Source organism: Glandiceps talaboti, chromosome 8, assembly GCF_964340395.1.
Source record: "Glandiceps talaboti chromosome 8, keGlaTala1.1, whole genome shotgun sequence".
NCBI lineage: Eukaryota > Metazoa > Hemichordata > Enteropneusta > Spengelidae > Glandiceps > Glandiceps talaboti.
The window spans coordinates 8775001-8781785 of NC_135556.1; positions in this window are offsets into that span (position 1 = coordinate 8775001).

Consider the following 6785-nt stretch of genomic DNA (forward strand, 5'->3'; position numbering starts at 1 on the left):
TTTTATGCTGAAGTCCGTACACAGAAAGGTGAGCTTTACAGCAAAAAATCCCTACTGTCACTGCGGTATGGAATCCAGCGTCACTACAACCAGCCACCAATTAATGCGAAGAAATCATTTATGACATAGTCACGATCAATGGAGAAGATTTTGTACGTAGCAGGAGAATGTTCGCCGCTATGTGCAAGAAGCTGAAAGACGAAGGGAAGGGAAATGTAGCACATAAGCCACCGATAGATACTACTTCACCAAGATACTACTTCACCTTCTTCACCAAGTTTGGTTTAACATCATGCTTTATTTTTGTCGCCGTGGAAGGGAGGGCCAACGAAGCCTACAAGCTTGTCACTTTGAAGTGAAGCGAGATGACAGCGATAACAAATACGTTGTTCAGATAGGCAGCGAAGTGACCAAGAACCATCAAACCGACGACGATGGCGTTTCTGGTGGCGTAATGTACGCTATAAAGAATAAATCGACGTGCCCCGTCCAGGCGTTTGAGTTGTACGTATCTAAAATGAACCCGAAATGTACTGCGTTATTCCAACGACCTAAGGATAACTTCGATATCAATGACGTCATTTGGTACGAAAACAAAGCACTCGGCAAGAACACCCTCTGATATGATGTCAACTCTCTCGAAACGAGCCAATCTAAACCAACGTTATACCAACCATTCAATCCGAGCAACGTCAATTACACTCCTTAGCAAAGCTGGTTTTAACAATCGACACATTATGAGCGTCAGTAGGCACCGCAATGAAGGGAGTTTGACAAGTTACGTGAGAGATACGTCCCTGGCACAGAAGAAACAAATGGCTGAAACGTTAGGGTCTGCTACTATGGCAACAGCTACTACGAGTAGCAATACGCTAACTTGTATCAATCCATCCGGTAGTGTAAATACGTCGACAAGCACACGTGAGCTGCAACAGCGATCGCCGGGCATCAGAAAAGAAAACCACAGCAATGCTAACTCCCTTCAGTCTCCACTACTATCTCTGTCTCAGGACATGGCTGTTGTCGATGAGTTAGTGTCGGCAAACGATCCACAAAGCAACCATCAAGTCAACATTGAGATACCAAGATCAGCTTCAGCGTCATTATTTCAGAGTTCAACAATCTATGGTGGTCACTTCAACATATTTCTTGGACAGAAACAGTGATTGAAACTGTGATTTGTTTGCGATATTCACGTTGTTGTGAATCATTTGAGAAAGGAGTACTGCATTAATTGGTGACCATGTTTAATAAAACCAATTTTAATTGAACAATGCATTACTTTTTTAGTGTACGTGCGTATGTGTGTTTGAGTGAATGAGGGACGGTGTAATAAAATTAATAACACATGCGCTCGGGCAATATCACCATTTAGTGCCTGCCCTTGGGCTGACACTCTTTACCAAAATTTTGATGATGCCCGAGCCGAAGGCAAAATTTTGGTAAAGAGTGTCAACCCTTGGGCAGGCACTAAATGGTGATATTGCCCTCGCTGGCATGTGTTATTACTTAACTATACTGTCAATGTGAGCAAAATAGCTTTAGGAACAAAAACATGGGGAAAAGTGAACGCGTATTTCCAATGGGTCAGTGCCGCTACTTAGCGCATATGTTGACGTGTTGTTCCCACACGTAGACGTCCATGATCGACGGACCAACCTGATGTGAATGTACCATGCCACATGTAATAATACTTTTCTATATGCGCCCAGCACACAGGCATTTGTTTCCCGAGTTATGTCTCAGAATATTTGTGTCAGAATACAATAAAATGTCGATAATATTGTTAATATTGACGTACATAACCAACTATATACGAAAGGGGTAAAATTACACATACACTTGTTTCTGTGATTGCACAGGTTCACTCACCGCGAAAGAAGACACGTCTTCTAATTACTGAAAATCATTAATTATGCAAATTATTCATTAACACTGTAAGGTACATCAACTAACTTTATAGGACATACACAATTTGTTATGGTTAATGTATGTACTGAATTGTATTGAAATTGAAGTATGCAGTCGTAAGATATAGCCTAATTACCAAGAATAATTAATTATGCAAATTATTCATTAACACTGAAAGGTACATCAATAAGCTTTACAGGACATATGCGATTGTTATGGTTAACGTGTGTACTGAATTATACTGAAATTGAAGTATGTATTCTTATGATATAGCCTAATTACCGAAAATCATTAATCATGCAAATTATTCATTAACACTGTAAGGTACATCAACTAACTTGATAAGACATATGTGTTTTCTTATGGTTAACGTATGTACTAAATTATGTTGAATATGAAGTATGTATTCTTAAGATATAGCCTAATTACCAAAAATAATTAATTATGCAAATTATTCGTTAACGCTGTAAGGTACATCATCAAATTTTATAGGACAAATGTATGTTGTTATAACGAATATACTAAATTATATTGAAATTGAAGTATGCAGTCTTAAGTTATTGCTTAATTATTTGATGTCATTAATATGCAAATTTCTCTAATTAAACATTAACCGATCTAGCTGAAAACCTTATCAGGTCTAGCTAATACCCTAAAGATTATGTATTCCAAATTTCATTACAATTGAGCCAACCGAATTTTAGAAAATAATGACACAGACACACACAGACAGACAGACAGACAGACAGACAGACAGACAGACACACCTTACGGGAGGTAAAAATGCCCAGTCCCTAATATGTCCTTAAATGTATGAAAAATGACCAGTCCCTAATATGTCCTTAAATGTATGACAGTTCGTATCCTTGGTACTTTCAGTCTACTTGGCTGCATGTGATTTATATCCCAAAACTCGTACTACTATCGTTTATCCTGTTCCCGTAACAAAGGTTGTGCAATAAAAACAAGAAGTCTGGATCGTGGATATGTATAAATAATGGCGTTTAGAGGCACCTGAATAAGAGCAGTAAACGTTGAGTGATTATTTGCATTATATCAAGGAATATATATGCTATCATATTCAGCCAGTATTTTCTTCAGCAAAATATCCTATTATTCACTTATGAAAAATGTGTGTATCATAAGTTTGCATCTCAAAAAGTTATATCGTGCTTGTGACCATAGACCTCACTACCCAGTGCCAGTGTCTATGCTGTGACAAAGTCCAATATTGGCATTACTGATGACAGAGTATTGAGGTTGATATTTGTCTTGTAGTGATTAAACTAGAGTGCAATACAATATAGTTTTTTTCTTTCGAAATCCACTATTAAATAATCGTTGGTATGTTTCGACATCGTAGGCCTGAGTATAATACATGAATGATGTCTGCTTATATGTTAGCATGTACAATGATTTATTGTATTAAAAACAAATGATTGCACACAGTTGAATGCCGTCGACGTTTATTACACTTAATAAGGAAGTAATTTAAATTTACTACATTGTAGTAATGTCCAGCGGTATCAGTTTATAGATCCACTTTTTGTGATACGATGTACAATAATATTTGTCCCCATTTTGCTCTCACGATATTTCAGTGATGATCATGAATATATTGAATAACGTTTGATTTCCAATTTGGTCGTTTATGGGAATCATTCAGAACATTGGAATGACGTCATCATGAGCGAAGACAGAAAATAACTTTTGGCGATTGTTATTACATCATAGGCGACCAAATACAAAGATTATCTGTGTAATATGGTGGGAGTGAAACTTGGCAATTTCTTTACAGGGTAAGTAAGACGGCGGCCAACGTTAATCAAAAAAACATTTAATTGAAGAAGAGACATATTGTACACTTGCTGATGACTTAGTGTTAGACTAGTGTATTGAAATTTTGGAATAACTTCTTCATATCACAGTAAACTATCTAAACGTGTACTGTAGATGGTTGAGGAACACATCGGATGTTCAATCATCACTTCAAAAATAAGTTTAGTAGCTTGTGTTATCGACTTGTCTTTGGTGTTGATAGCTATTGACCAAATTCAAGTTGTAACTTCAGACGCACACAGTCAATCTCAGAGGTACCAGAATCTCAGGATACGTATTCAGTGGATAAACTCACAAGCACTCAAAATATTACTTTTGGTGAAGAAGATGTATGCTTAAACCAACAATACGAGAGCTTTGGATTCGTTTTCCTTCACTTACAGCAGTTCAGACTAGATTGAAACAATTAGTTCCCCGTAGTGTTCCTACTACGATGCAGATCAGTCACCGTAAGTAAGGACGTGTTGCTCTCTTCCGCCCCACTAGATCTCTCTCCTATCCGTTGGCCTTTCGCATACACCCTACATTCACATTTTATTCAAATTCAAAGCTTCATTCCGTAATATAAATATGGTTAGTAAATAATATGTTTACAGTAAACTTCAATTCTTTTCCTTATTTAGGAAGTGTTTATGAACTGCAGTTAATTAAAAAAATGCAGAGATAAATAGTTTTAAAAATACCCTTTTCTACCGTAGTTGAATTCATTAAAAGTTGTGATTTATCACTTGTAGTGACACTTGCAACATTACAAGTAATAACATGGCCTAGCTCGTATTACTATCTCATTAATCAATCAGACCTCACACGGTCGGGTAACCTAGATACAATTACTGTGTTTATAATACAGTTATATACTTTGTAACACCACCCCCTTCTCCATAGTGTTTTGTCCCCAAAACAAGCAATTGAAATTGGAAAGCATAATAAAAGAGTAATAAAAGGTATAGAGATGTTAATAATTTGAGTAAAATTCAAAATTCAAAGGCACTCGGTGTAAGGTAAAATGTGATTGAAGAATAGAAAATCGGTTAGAACTTTGTTGTTGTTGTTGTTGTTGTTGTTGTTGTTGTTGTTGATTACATAGAAAATGTGAAAGTGTCTCTAAATGTAAAATGGTAAAAAGGTTTTCAAACTATCATAAGATGATAAAATTCATTCTATAATGTTTAAAAATCACACACAAAGTTTACTTATTTATCTTAATTAATAAAAGTACACTTGTCTATCTTATTTATCAATAAAATTGAATAATTAAATGGACTTCTATATTATGTCTTCAAAATCTGAAATATCACAGTAACTGCAAAACCACTCCAAAGTTATGAAAATACGTATCATCATATTTCAAAACCCTAATAAAGAATGTCCAAGAGGCAATAAAATCAAATCGTAAACTAATGCTAGCGTGAGGGGCAAGGTTCCATGTCGAGAGAAGAAATACCTTCTGCATTGTAGTACAGTCAGTTGGTTGACCTGAGGCATCATTATTATTACTCGACTGTTTCGCATTACCACCATCCCTAATAACATTATGTGACAGTGCGTCAGTTTCGTCTGGTATTCCAAGTACGAAGCTTTCTACTACACTATGAGGTAATTATCTATGGGATGTTCATGAATGGAAGTTACTTTTAGCAGTTACGACCTTACTACAATTACATTGCGTACGTCGTAGTAATACCATTTCTGCAGACTGACCTTTGTGATCTATAGACGTAAACATTAGCTTTCGACAGTATTGCTTAAACGTACCATTTCAAAATGTATATGTAATGATGACAATTAAACCTAGGGCAGCACGACACAGACCTTCAATAACATTTTCAACATAAATTGTAACCTGCACAGAGTCGTGCTGACGTTGGCGTTGAGAATATAGTTTTAAACCAAGAAATTTAATGCGCATCCGTTCCTATGGCCAGTAAGATATGTTGCGCAATATTTAAATTTCTCAATTTCCAAATTAAATATAATATTAAGGCCAAGACAAAAACATGACAAGAGCAAAGTTACCCAGCTCAGAGGGAAGAATAAAGAAGATATATCCTAGGCTAGTGAACCGTCATTAAAATTGATTGAATTGTCATTACTATGTCGAGCTTTGTACAGCTGTCAGTCCTTGTCATCTAGGGATACAGTTCCCAAAAGGAATTTCCCGATTAAGTTTTGACAAGATACTGACTAGTCGACTGTATCCGCGAATCACGCGAATAGCAATCTTATCAAATAATTAGACCCAATACAAGACTTTTACCTTCAACGATATATCTGACATAACCTATTTTAAGAAAGGTAAATATGCCAACGTTATAGAAGGAGTGTTATACATTATTAACAAAATACCTAATTTGCATATTACTATTGGGATCATCATGTCATAAACAATTCTTAATCTAAACACCTCTAGGAATGTTCCAACCAAATTTCAGACGGATCTGCTGAGTGGGTTTGGAGTTTTTTGACCAAAAATCACTTTTTGTCCCAAATAACATGCCAGTGGCAAAATTATTTTGATTTGAACAATTTCCCAACTAGACACCCAAGGTAATATAGCCACTAAATATCATGGCAATCGATCCAGTAGTTTTTGACTTTAAGTGGTTCACACACACACACACACCACACTTTGTCATGCTATAGCACTACTTAACTTTACCAGTTTAGCACTACTGGACTTTACCAGTTCAGTTGTGCTAAAAGGCAGTCAAACAAGAAATAATAATATCCAGGCTAGAAGACTTGTTTCCCCTTCACACTACTCACTTGATGGGGAGGGGGGGGGGGTGATGTCTCAGCTTGCATGGAGAAAATTACATGAAAATCAAAGATAAAAGTTTGTCGCCAAGACATTAGTGAGAGGTCAAAGTTAATCTGATATGTTTGTTGGTAGGTGTACTTATATTCCAATGATAGAACCTGCATTGCAGCTGTTTACAAAGATTTTAGTCTGATTTAAAAGTCTGTAGAAGTAATGGAATTAATATATTCCTGTAGTCACTATCGCATAATTTCTTTTTTGACTACATTTCGTC